Below are 13,864 nucleotides of genomic sequence, written 5' to 3' on the forward strand. Positions count from 1 at the left end.
CAAAGTGTGCGTGTGTAACACCCCAGAGTGGTGTTACCACTCCTGCACCCTGCTACTGTCTTTATTGGCCTAACTCCAATGTCATTTGTGTATTTTTTTCCGGGTCCTTCACACTGTGTATTCCTATTAATGTTGTTATGTAACTGTTCATGTAATATGCCTGGTTCACCAGCAGGTGGCAGCAAATACAGCAGAGCTGTACTTAGGTAGAATGGAGCTTTCCATTCCATTCTAACCCCCCTCTAGAGAGAAATGGGCTAGTCCTACTTCCTGCAGGAATGGTGGGGACCAGTTAGTTCCAGTTTAGGTCTTCCCTAGACAGAGTAAGGGTGTGCAGGGGCACGTCTCTGCTGGACGTGCCCACGCCAGCCAGAGCACCTTAAGCTCTGCTGGCCATGGAGTCCAAAACTTGAAGCCTCAGGAGCCATGGGGAAAGTTCCCTGGCATAACCTGGAGTCAGACTACAGAGAAGAAGTGCAGCATACAGAAGCTGAGTTATACAGCCAGCCTGTCAGTACAGCAGAGAGAAAAAGAGATATAGCAGAGTTCAGTTTGTCTGCCAGTTTATGCCAAAGCCTGCTGGAACAAAGACAAAGCCCGAAACTGTTTGGAGAAATGTTTATTCAAGTAAAGCTGCCATTGAACTTCATCTCAAGGTCTGGACTCAAGTTATTTCTTCAAATCCCTCAATTATTCCACCTATTTATTGCTTCAGAGCCAAAGCCTGGGGTCCAGCCGTATCCAGGTAGGAGCACCGTGACACGCAAAAAGAGACATTTAGGCCGCACTACACCACTCTGCATTTCCTACACCTGGGACGTGACATAGAGGACCCTGGGGGGAGGCCGCCCGTTGCACGTGACTTAGTGGAAAGGGTTGTTGCCCGTGATTACATAGCATGTGATTACATAGCACGATCGGCCGCCTGCAAACAATGATTTTTAAACCTGTTGAAAGATTTGGATTGCTCGATGAATGAGCGTTCGCTCTTTCATCAGTAATCGGCGGCGTTATTATACTGCCAGATCATCGCTAACAAGTGTTACTACAAACAGTCGTTAGCGATCATTTGGCAGACAACCTGTCTTTCTAATAGAGCCTTAATCCAACCAATAGTTGGTATAGTGTTAGACCAAAGTGTCTATTCCCACATCATCCAGCCTGAGACACTGCGATCTGGTGTAGATAGCCTAAGCTTACGCCATCTGTATGATTATTAACTCTTCCCCATTGTATCCAATTTTCAGCTGGGAAGTAGCTATGTAGAGACTTGAAGCAAACAAATATCTTGAAAGTGGTAAGGAACTGCGACACAAAGTACATTACAAAGTTGTAGAACTTTTCATTTTCATCAAACCAAAAGGAATTACCGGTGGTAATGTATATAAAATAATGAATAAAAGGCAGTTATCTGCAGCATGAGGGTCCTATCCCAGCTGCAGATTGGAAGTGTGATGTCCCATTAGTGGTCATGTGCCACCATTTACTGGACTCAGCAGTGACATCTTCCCCAGTGGCCTGTGACCACTGAGCCTCTGCTGCCACATGGTTCTTTGGGACAATGGGACATGTCAGCACTTAGGCCGGGTTCACAGATGCGCTATGAACTCCAGCAGTCTGTTCTGGCGGAGGTGACAGACTGATGGAATTCACTGTATCCGGCATACATGCTGGATTTCGGTTGGACAAAAAATACTACACGCAGCATATTTTGTCCGAAAGCTGGCATATAATGCGGAAATCGGCCGTTCACGGTGGTATCCAGCTATGCCTGGAACATACTGCTGGACTTCAAAGCGCATATGTGAAACCAGCGTTAGGCCAGTGGATGCCTGCAGCAATCCATGTAACGATGGATAGGATGCCACACTTCCTGTCTGTAGAAAGAGAAAGGAAGTAAAAAGCGAGGGTTAGTCCAATCTAGTGGAAGTATTTCTCCAGGAGATAGGAGGAAACTGGAGGCGGAGCCAAGCAGAAGTGCGTACTTGGAGCAGCAGCACAGGGGTGAGATGTCCGGCCCGGTCAATCAAGCAGCAGGGGGAGCGTCCTCAGCTACTCCATCACAGGTGCAGAACTCTGTTTGATGAGACAAATCAGTTCTTATTCATTGATTCGCTCATCTCTGATCCTAAGTATAGGCAGAAGTCATTTAATATAGATAATGGAAAGGAGATACAGTATAAAGGGGTTGGCTCTTCTCAGACATTGATGCCATTGCGCTAGAATATGCCGTCAGTGTCAGATAGGTTTTGGTCCTACCTCTGCAGCCCACTTCTGTCTACAGAACAGGGCCCCCGAAGTGAATGGAGAACAGCCGCTCACGCAGCCACCCTCTGTTTACCTCTATGGGAGTCCAGAAAATGGATGAGCGCCTGCTCGGCTATTCCTGGTAGTCCCACAGCAGTGAATGGAGCGATGGCAGTGCTTGCACAGCACATTCTCCATTTACTGCTATGGGATTTCCAAAAATAGCTAGGCAGATAGCACACTGCGCATGTGCGATTTGCTCTCCTTCACTTCGAAGGAACCCGTTCTGGAGACAGGTTAAAGGTTTGGCTGTTTCTTTTCATTAAAGTAGAATAAAGAAAGAAGTTTGTGGCGAAATCAACCTCGCCACTGGGTGCTGGCGAAGCCTGGTTGCCAGCCTCTTGCCCCAGGTTTATGGGCCCTCTCATCAGCCCATGCTAAACTTAAACCCCATGGTGATTTGACTGTGTTTGTGGCATCTGAGCGCTGTTCGGATATATTGAGCGCTCAGATCCAAGCCTTCTGGGGATAAGTTGAATGTGGGGGTTCTGTTCAGTTTGATAGGAGTTATGTATTTTTGTGTAGTTTTGCTGTTGTGAATAGAGGTATTTTCTGTACCTAGTTGGCTTACCACACCCAGTTAAGCCAATTAGCTCACACAGCTTAACTCTGTAAAAACTTATTTTGGGCAGAAAAGCCATGCTTCCTTTGTTCACAAAGGACTTTTACTAACTTTTACTACCTGGTCTAATTCGTGCCATTTTGGGATATGTTAAATGCCTGTGTTTACTGTAATGGTTGTGACATTGTATATTTGAGTAGTGATGTCTGTCCTATTGTCTCCACGTGTGTATTGGCGATTTCCCTTTGTCCTGAGAGATAATTGAATTACTCCTCGGTTGTCTCCAGGACAGAAGACATTGTGTATTCTCCTGCCTGTGATAATTACATCAACCCATTGTGTAAGATAATTGTATCACAGGCAGAGGGGAGGATTTTGTGTGGGAGTGTTTTACTGTATTGTACGTGTTTATTGGTTGTTTTTACAAAACCCTGTGGGTGGTACTAGTGTGTAACAATGTTATATAAGAACAATAAACACACAGATCTGGCTGTCCACTGCTTTACCCTCAACACAGAGCCTCGTCTCGTTCTTGGGGGGATTCACTGTATGCTGTTAGAGACTAATTGCTAGGAGTGTAAGCCGCTTGGGTGCATTTCCTATTCGTCTGCTAGCAGCTATTCATGAGGTTCCGTTTGGGAGTTTGGAGCATTCCCTTGTATGCCGTTACAAAGTTCATTTCAGTCCAAACAAGAACAGGACACAAAGCAGACCTCCAAGCGGGATCATCTATAAGTGCCAGTAACACCCAGGCACTCCAAAACTTGCTCAAACTTCTCAGAAGACAAACAAGTCTGGTCAAATCTTAAATCAGATACGCTTCTCGCTGTTTTTAAAAAAAAAAAAAAAGATGTCAGAAGCTGTATTCACACCATGTGCATTCGGGAGAAAAACTATTGATGTGAACTTGAGAAATTGGAAGCTTTCAGAGTGAGCTAAAGTAAATCTTGGAGAGATTGATAACATAAGCCATCTAAGGAACTGCTCTCTAGATCATTGCACGGCAGAATCAGTCTGTTTGCCCATAATCAAGTGGTGATTTATTCATATAACTTTTCTCGTACGGTCACTTGAATGCTAGAGAAGTGATCAAATAGCATATTAGCAGGTAAGAACTAAATCATTTTCTCCAGGCAGAAGATGTGGCTATATCACTGAAGGCCTCCATGACTATACACACAAAATAAAAAAAGGCAAAAACTAAAGGGAGACAAACAATACAGAACAGAACTCAATTACTTCTGAGGTCTCCAAGTACTACAGTATATAACAGCTGTTATGATGTCTTACAATGTTAGCTTTTCTTAAATAATGGAATAAGTAATTAAAGGCGTCTTCACCATTTGCCTAGTTGTCAGGAGATGTTCTGGGTACCATAGAAACTATGAGGATGTTCTGACTTTGAGAAACTAATGATTGGTGGTGTAACGTTACCTTAAATGTCCCCATTGAGAATTCATCCTGACTTCTATGTGCACATACTGTTCTGAATTGTGGAATAGCAATTCATAAACCCCTTAATGATCGGGCCCATTTTAGTTTTTGCATTTTAGTTTTCTTTCCCCCTCACACTCCAAGAGCCATAACTTTTTACATGTTTATTTTTTGCATTTTTAATGGCACTATTTCATTTACCATGTCTTGTATTGGAAGTTGAAAAAACCCCCATAATTCCATCAAGGATTTTTGAGTTTTGATATTATAGTGTTCACTTAGCGCTAAAAATGACATGTCACCCTTATTCTGCTGGTCAAGGCGATTACGGTGATACCAAATTTGTATATTTTTTATTTGATTTACTGCTTTAAAACAAATAAAAATCTTTAAAAAAAATAAAAAAATTCTCTTTGCATCACCATTTTCTGATATTTCATATTTCCATCTACAGAGCTGTATGTGGGCTCGTTTTTTTTCTGGGACGAACTGTAGTTTTAATTGGTTCATCCAGCCTTTTGGTCGCTTTTGTTCAATTTGTTTGGAGGGACAATGTGAACAAAAAAAGGAGAATCGCGGATTATTATGTATTACAACGTTCATGGGGTGATATCTGTTATGTTTATTTTTATTATTGTTTATTTTTATACAGTATATACAGTATATAAAATTGGGAAAGGGAGGAGTGATGATTTGAATTTTTAATACTTTCATGTTTTTTCTAACTTTTTTACTTTCTCCATCAGCCCCCTCGAGGACTGGAACCTGCAATCTACCTTGGGATTCTGAGAAACTGCCTGCTGAGCCATGCCTTGCACACAACTTTACAGGCAGTTAACCATGACAATCCTGTGAACCTTCAGAAGGTTCCAGTTTTTTTTGGTAACCATTCAAAAACCCACTATTTCACTGTGGGGGCTCCAATCCCTCTGCCTAACCCCACAGATGTTGCGACTGAACCTTCAGAAGACTCCAGGCTTTTTTGGTAACCATTCAAAGCCCCACTATTTCACTGTGGGGGCTCCAATCCCTCTGCCTAACCCCACAGATGTTGCGACTGCTATTAACTGTGGCATTTGAGGGGTTAAATGACCAGGTTCGGCATAATCACCAATTTACGTGATTGCGGCCAGGTGCCTACTAAATTATACGGCTCAGAGAAGAAGAAAGGAAAGCGCACATAGGGAGCACCGTAAGGTAGGTCGAAGAGGCCCAGGTAAAATGTACTCACCTGGCTAGGTTGCGCTAGAGGTGTAACACTCGGCAGGCATGTAATGTATTAGGTTATTCTACTTTAGATGCTGCTCTGTATCACGACCAGGGGACTGGCCAGGTGGGAATTCCAGATGCGGGACCAAAGAAGAGGAGAAGGAGTACTTCTGTATACGTGGATGAAGGACACAGATAAGTATAGAAATTTCCTTTATTGATCAATAAAGGATGTTTCTATACTTACCTGTGTCCTCCATCCACATATACAGAAAAGCTCCTTCTCCTCTTCTTTGGTCCCACATCTGAAATTATACAGCTGGCAATTAGCTGTATACAACCCATTAAGCAGAATGACATACTTGTATGTGATTATGCGTTAAGAAATTAAAGGACTCCAGCAGCGTGTTATACTATGTGCCTAAACACTATTGACTGAGAGGAATCACTGAAGAAGGAAATCCGCCAACTATATTCATGAGTAGAGATAAGCAAATCACTCAAAATTTGCTTAGGGTTTCGATTTTGCCAAATCTATCAAACCAGTGGTGTACATAGAGAAGTAAGGGCCCCATAGCAAGGATGAAACCAGGCCCCCCGCACAGGACAGAAGGGTTTCTGCCTAAAGTCTTTTAAATGACCCTTGGGACATTTTTCCACTGCCTCATTTGCTAAAAGTTGTTCCTTTAGAGGGTAGAGTCCTAACCAAGTTTTCACCTCCAGTAGAAGAGGAGATAATCCCAACTAAGACTGGGCCACCTCTTGCCCTGGGCCCTATAGCTGTTGCATGGTCTGCCGCTATGGTAGTTACGCCCCTGTATCAAACCTAAGCTATTAAAATAATTCTAAAAATGATATTCAGTTGTCTACAAACAAAACAGAGAAATGTCAAAATGATCTACTTCTGCTGTAGGCAACATGTAGTAGACCTGTGAGGTGGACTACTGTAGGTTACAGTTACTGAGTTATTTCCAAAAAAGTCCACTTAAGGCACTTCATCCAGAAATGATGTTAAGTGGGCTTTCCGGGAGTAGAATATGACCTAGTCTCAGTATTTACAAAGGATACATCTTTACTCCATGTGCTGCAAGGGAGAACATACAATTTATTGCCCTTACAAACTCCCTTGAAGGGTTTCTGTCACCAGATTTAACCCTATTAAACTAGCTGACATTAGCGATGTGCTAATGTCAGCTGAACCTGAAACTAGTTTATTCCTGCTTTTACCTATGCCTCCGTTACTCCAGAAATGTAACTTTTATAATATGCTAATTAGCCTCTCGGTGCAAGGAGGGGGGGGGGGGTCGCGTTGACCCTGCTTTTAGAGGCTCCATTCTCCCACTTCTCGCCACGCCCTGCTACACTAGATTGACAGGGCCAGGCAGCGTTGGTCTCCTACTGCCGGCCCTGTCTGCCGTTTAAATCTCGCGACTGCGCCATCCCATTCAGTATTCGGTGCAGGCGCAGTGAGTGAAGGGTGGTCACTGGCCGCCGGCTTCTTCACTGCGCCGAATACTGTGAGTACAATAAATAGAATCTAATTTATAAGTCTCGTGGATGCTGCACTATGCTGCTGTCTTTTTGAAGGTGCTGGAGTGTATGAGATTTTGCTGGGCAGCGTGGAGTGAGGAACAGGGCGTCTGCCTGTGAGAAACAAATTACCTGTGTGCACAAGTGGCTACATCTTTGCTGGGAGAAGCGCGGACCAGAACCCATTTTTCTTCTATTATTACATACAGGAGAGAGGACCGGCTCCTGTCATCTGGACTGCTGCTATTATATTAAGAATCCTTTGGGGTATACACGGACTACAGTTTTTTACTGTTGCTTTGTCTTGAATACTGAACGGCGCAAGATTTCCCCAGGGCACAGAGCCGGCAGTTGGAGGTGAAGGCTGCCTGGCCCTGTCAATCTAGTGTAGCAGGGTGTGTCCAGAGGTGGGAGAACGGAGCCTCTAGGAGCAGGGGCAACGCCCCCCTGCACCTAGAGGCTAATTAGCATATTATAAAAGTTATATTTCTGGCGTGACGGGGGCATAGATAAAAGTAGGAATAGGCTAGTTAGGTTCAGCTGACATTAGCACATCGCTAATGTCAGCTAGTTTAATAGGGTTAATTCTGGTGACAGAAAACCTTTTAAGATTTCTGTCTGTACCTTATTCTGCTTAACACTCTTTCTTAATGCTACATGGTTGTACTGATTTTGTAAACTGAAATGCTGGATTGTATCATGTATTGGTATCACCACTTTTATGATGTGCAGGGGAGAATGGACAGAAGTGATAGTGACGGTTAGGATGGGTGCAGTGGTTGCTCACGGTGGCGGTCCTCACTCTGGCTCTCTTTGGTGCTATGCAGTGATATGAGTGTGCATCCTTTCTTTCCTCAGGAGACACCCTGGACTTTGTGGGGCTTCTGCCTGGTGGTGATCAGGGTGCCCTTAATGTTAAGTAGATGGGTGCGAGACAGGATGGCAGATGATGGGGCCAGTGCATGAAAGAAGGAGTCAATGACCAGGCCCAGTCTCTCTTTACTGAATAGATAATGGGAGTAGTAGTTCATATAGCAATATTACATAGCAATATTACAGCAATAGGCACAGTTCTGGAGTAGGTTACAGAGAAGACCATTTCCAATAGTTGTGTAAAGGCAGTAGCCAATGATGGTAGTAATCCTCCCAGGGTCTCACTCTAAGTTCACATTGCAATCTTCCCAAATAACCATAGGTGTGCAAATTCTGTTCTCTTTAACTCTTTCTGCAATTCCCAGGCTGCGTGGTGCAGGTCTTAGGTCCGGGTGGCCAGTCTGACTCAAAGTGTGGTGGGCAACAAAACAATATACCCTTTTCACATCAGTAAAGTCTATCTGCCATAAACTAGCAATACCTTACTGTCTTTATCCAGGCACGGCCTCTGAAGTGGTTCTCAACCATCAAAAAAATCTCTGTTCTCTTTCTCTTAGGGGTAGTCGCTCAGTTTAGTTGTTCTCTGGCAGCTTTTCAGTCTGAGAGATGAAGATTCCCTGGACCAGGTTTCTTTTCAGGCCTACTTCTCAGGATCTCACACATACACATCTAGCCTCCAGCTCTGCTCAGCTCACACCTCCCCTATCTCCACAGGGTTGGGGCAACCCATCACCCTGGCAACCTAGCTAGAACAGCCAAAGTTAACTATTTATTGCTCATAGATAACCATTAGGCATACAAAGTGCATAAGGAAAAAGGTACTTTAACAGTAAATCACATTTGTCTGTAGCATGTAATGAACACTTGCAGTGATCCATTGGGTCACTGCACATGGGCGTTTGATGCAACAGAAAACATTAGCATTCGTAGTCTCGTTAACACATCATGTGTCACCACTGAATGGGATTTCACTGGTACTGATAGCCTGGGCACCTACAGATTGCACCACGGATCTCACAAGCAATATAGTAGAAACTTAGCTTGACAATGTTCCTGGTATTATCCTGTACAGTAGAGCATGTTCCACAAACTGTATCAATGGAGTGCTGTGATAAACTTAGCAGCTTCAAAGGTAAAGTCCAGTATAATAATATAAAATCCAGCACCTCCAATGTAAAATTTACAATCCTTTATTAATAATCCATTAAAATTGATGTCAGCATAAATAGAAATGCTTACGCGTTTCGACCAGTTTTGGTCTTAATCATAGCATTTATAAACACCTACGGCACGTTGAAATTTTGGATCTCACAATTGGTACTGTATAGGACACCACAGGGGTACCGCATAGAACATTAACCACTATAAAGTAAAGGAATTCATAATTATGTGACATTATCTGCACAGATAAATATTAGGCCATCATCATTAAACAGAAATGTTAGGGAAATAACTGACGCTCAATCTCTGAACAAACAGACATGAACGAATTTGTGTGAATTCATGGTCATAATTCATATTACTGGAATAATCTAAAGGTGACAGAAATATTATCTGCCTCATTGTAATGTTCTCTGCACTAGACAAGGTGAGGACCTTGTCTTAGACATCAGCATCATTAGGAATGGTGAAGGCTCAGTTCTCACCTCACCTCTTTGTCTCCTGATTACTTCTTTACTATCACCTTGGTGCTCCGTCATTAGGGCTTAGGTGACAGACAGCATTAGCAGCAATGGGAGTAAGGGGAGAGAACTCCATCCCCTGTCACCATGGCTTATATTCACTGCTCAGAGAATAGGAGCTGTTTTTCTTGTGGTGCATAACGAGAACAGCTCAACTTTTGCTCCCTTGTGTCCGACAAACTTTTATTCTAGTTTTATGCAACTGGTCTCATAAGCCGGTCATGACCTTCTGAATATTAACTTGTCCATGTGGGACTATGCATAGCGGAAAAACGGTTATTTCTTCCCATTAGCCATGCAAAACATGTGTCATCGTTTGTCTATGGTTAGAGTCCAACGTGACTTCCGTGACCTCTAAGGACATGGGAAAAGCGATTAATTTTAATGGGGAAAAATTGCTATACAGGCCTCTTGCAAAACCTTATTATCCCTGATGGTTTGTCTACTCCCACAAGTGCCTGAATAGGGTAACATGAGCAGTGAAATGCGCTAGCTTTGGCTGTTGACATTCATTTTGCTCTTGTGGCAGTTGATATTCTACCATACATGAATTTTCAGGGTTGAAGGAACTTGTATATTGCTTTAGACTGTATTACATCACTCTAGATTTCATTGTAATGACAATTATTTACTAGTACAAATATTGTAATTTAAATATATATGAGTATTTCAATGTTTTTTTCATATCCTTTTTCCTTTCATATAGCGCCAACATATTCTATAGCTCTGAACTCAGATTACAGCTAAAAATACCGATGCCTGTCCACAGTGGGGTTGAAAATCTAATTTGACTGTCTCAAAGACAATAGGGCTGATTTTAACAAAACACGATAATTTGCAGGTTAAAGGGGTTGTCTGGGCTTCATGTCATCAATATCAGATCAGTTGGGGTCCGACACCTGGCATGCCCGCAAATCAAATTTTTTCGGGTTGCCACCGGTGTATGGAGCAGTGGATGTAGACCCATTCTACCAAAAAACAGATTGGCTTTGGGCTAAATCTAAAGGCGTTATTCTGGCAGTCCTCCGGTATTCACCCTTTAACTCCTATATAGGAGTCTGGACTGCTGCAGAGGCTCCATAAGACTGCTACCTCTTGAGATAACCCTGGTGTGGTAAGTGGCTGACCTACAAGGTCAGAGACACCGGTACAGGCCGTGTAACAGAAATTCTGCACAAATTTCCATGCAGATTTGTGTGCATCTCCACACCAAAAACTACATGTGTTACTTGCGATTTTTGGTGTGGATTTGATGCAATTTTGCTGCAGATTTCATCCTTGCATTACCAAGGGTGAAATCTGCATAAAAATGCACAAAGAAGTGACATGCTGCATATTTCAAAATCCACACGACAGGTCAGTTTCCACACGCAGGGTCGGAGCTTCCATATACGCAAGGGGGGCAATTGCCCCCGAGTCCTTAGGGGCCCCCAAGCCCACCACCCGACACCGGCGCTGGCCCACAACTAACGGCAGGTCACAGGGAGATGAACGCTTCCATTGTGGAAGCGTTCATCTCCATAGTCATCTGTATCGTCGTCCTCAGGACAGCGATACAGATGGCTGTGCTGTGGGGCAGGGGAGGGAGAGGCGTCTCCCTTCCCTGTTCCTCTGATAGGCTGCCGGCACAAGGCCCGCAGCCTATCAAAGGCCGGTGCAGGCAGCACAATGACGTCATTGCGCCGCCTGAGCCGTACAGCGCGGGACACAGGCCGGAAGAGGCCTGCATCGCATCGCTGTGTGATGGAGGTAAGTATAAGTGTTTTTTTGGGTTTTTTTAACACCCGACTATCTGTTACTGCCAAATGGGGGGAGCGGGAGGCACTTGATACTGGCACCTGGGGGTGGGGGTTGGCACTTGATATTGGTACATGGGGGGGTTTGGCACTTGATACTGGCACATGGGGGGGTTTGGCACTCGATACTGGCACATGGGGGGGTTTGCACTTGATACTGGCACATGGGGGTGTTTGGCACTCGATACTGGCACATGGGGGGTTTGGCACTTGATACTGGCACATGGGTGGGTCGGCACTTGATACTGGCACATGGGGGGGTTGGCACTTGTTACTGGCACATGGGGGGGTTTGGCATTTCTTACTGGCACATGGGGGGGCATGGAGAGGCACTTGTCACTGGCACATGGGGGGTGAAAGAGAGGCACTTTTTACTGGCACATGGGGGGTGGAAGAGAGGCACTTGATACTGGCACATTATTATGGGGCACTATGGGGGCTTCTACTGAGGCCACAAAGAAGGGGTATTTTATATGGGGGGCTCTGTGTGGTACTAGTATTATCTGTTTCTGCAGTATAGTATTGGGGCGCACAGTGGCACAGTATTGGGGGTAGTTGGATGATTTGTCCAGAAGATGGGAGGAGGATGGAAAAGTAGTAAACTAAGATTTTTTTTTGTTGTTGTCAAAGTGCAGAGATGGAAAATGGCGACAAAATGGTGGTCTGGTCTGAAGGTCTGAAAGGAGAAGACGAGGACAGAGAACATCTACATCAAAGGAGACGTCACTGGATGTAAGAGGTATGTGGCGCTGTATTTCTGTAGTGATGGGGGGGGGGGGACGTTAAAGTCAACAAGTGTCATGTGGTGGGGGGGGGGGCTTATTGTTTTTCGCCCCAGGGCCCCATTTCACCTAGAACCGGCCCTGTCCACACGGAACAAAGAAACAATGTGTACATGAGTTTTGTGAAATTTCATACAATTTGCTGGTACTGTATTAATGCATGTTGACAAATATGACCCTGAAAGTGTGCTGTGGGGGTCATAATTTAAGTCCATATGCTTCTGACTTTATATAAAGACCAGAAGAGCAGAAATAGCAGCTGCTATAGGTCCAACCGCTGCGAGAGACGGTTCAGTTACTGATGACTACAGATGGTCAAAAATTGAATGTACTGTCAAAAACATGCCGAGCCCCATAGTTGCTCCTGCTTTCTGTATCATCCCTTCTCTGCGGCATTACTTTTTGCATTATTCCTGTGCTATAACATCACTGCATTATTCCTCCATGGGAACATAATAATACTTGCATATGACATCACTATGCATTGTTATTCTTGTGCTATGATATCATAATGTACATCATCGCTAAATGGATTATTGCTGTACTGCAGTGCTTCTCAATTATTTTCTGTCATGCCCCCCCCCTAGGAAGAAGAAAACATTTTGCGTCCCCCCGCGCGACTGTAAATAGTATCATTTGTCTATAAAATTGTTATAAGTACACCTCTGCATAACACTGTATCCTTATTAACGAATAAGAGAATAAAAAAAGAAAGAAATGTGGATCGGACACACACTTATGGGGGGATCTGTGGATGACGGACACTTATGGGGGGATCTGTGGATGACGGACACTTATGGTGGGATCTGTGGATGACGGACACTTATGGGGGGATCTGTGGCTGGCACTGTTATATATGTGCCATCCACAGACCCCCCACCCCATAACAGTGCCATCCACAGTGCCCCCCCAGCCCATAACAGTGCCATCCACAGACCCCCACCCCTTAACTGTGCCATCCACAGATTCCGTGTGCCCGCCGCCGTTTAAAGTTATTAAACATGCCGAATTTCTTCTGTATAATGCCGGCAGGCGGGCCGGGCGGCCGGCGCGTCCCTCAGTGACGTCACTTGTCTGCACCGCCTGCTTCATTCATAAAGCAGGCGGCGCAGGCACGTGACATCACTGAGGGACGCGCCGGCCTGCCTGCCGGCATTATACAGAATAAATTCGGATATACGGTACTATTAGGAGTGAGGGGGGCATGTTTAATAACTTTTAATTCAATAATACATTTTATATTAGTATACCGGAAGGAGCGGTGGGGCGGGGCTATAGTACAGTGACCGCACCGCCCCACCGCTATTGCCGGCCCCCAGCTCCTCCTCCCAGTCCCTCCCCCGGCTCCTGCTCCGTACATCGCGTCCAGCGCCTGCGCCGGCCTCTGATCAGACGGGAGATGAGCACTTCCACAATAGAAGCGCTCATTTCCCTGCCACATATTACACTGCGAGCTGTCAGCCGCCCGGCGCCCCTGTTGCCCGCACACCCCAAAGGCCGACCCTGAACGAGCTCCCCTTTACGGAGCCTGGCGCCCCCCCCCCCCCTGTACTGTGACATCACTGTGTGCATTATCTCTCTGTGGTAGGGACCAACATTATCATGCATTTTTCCTGTTCTGAACTTGGCATTGAATGTGGTAATGGAGAAGTGGGGCCCCATTACAAGGCTTGCTGGGTGACCTAATGG

This window comes from Bufo bufo, chromosome 9 (assembly GCF_905171765.1).
Source record: "Bufo bufo chromosome 9, aBufBuf1.1, whole genome shotgun sequence".
Lineage (NCBI taxonomy): Eukaryota > Metazoa > Chordata > Amphibia > Anura > Bufonidae > Bufo > Bufo bufo.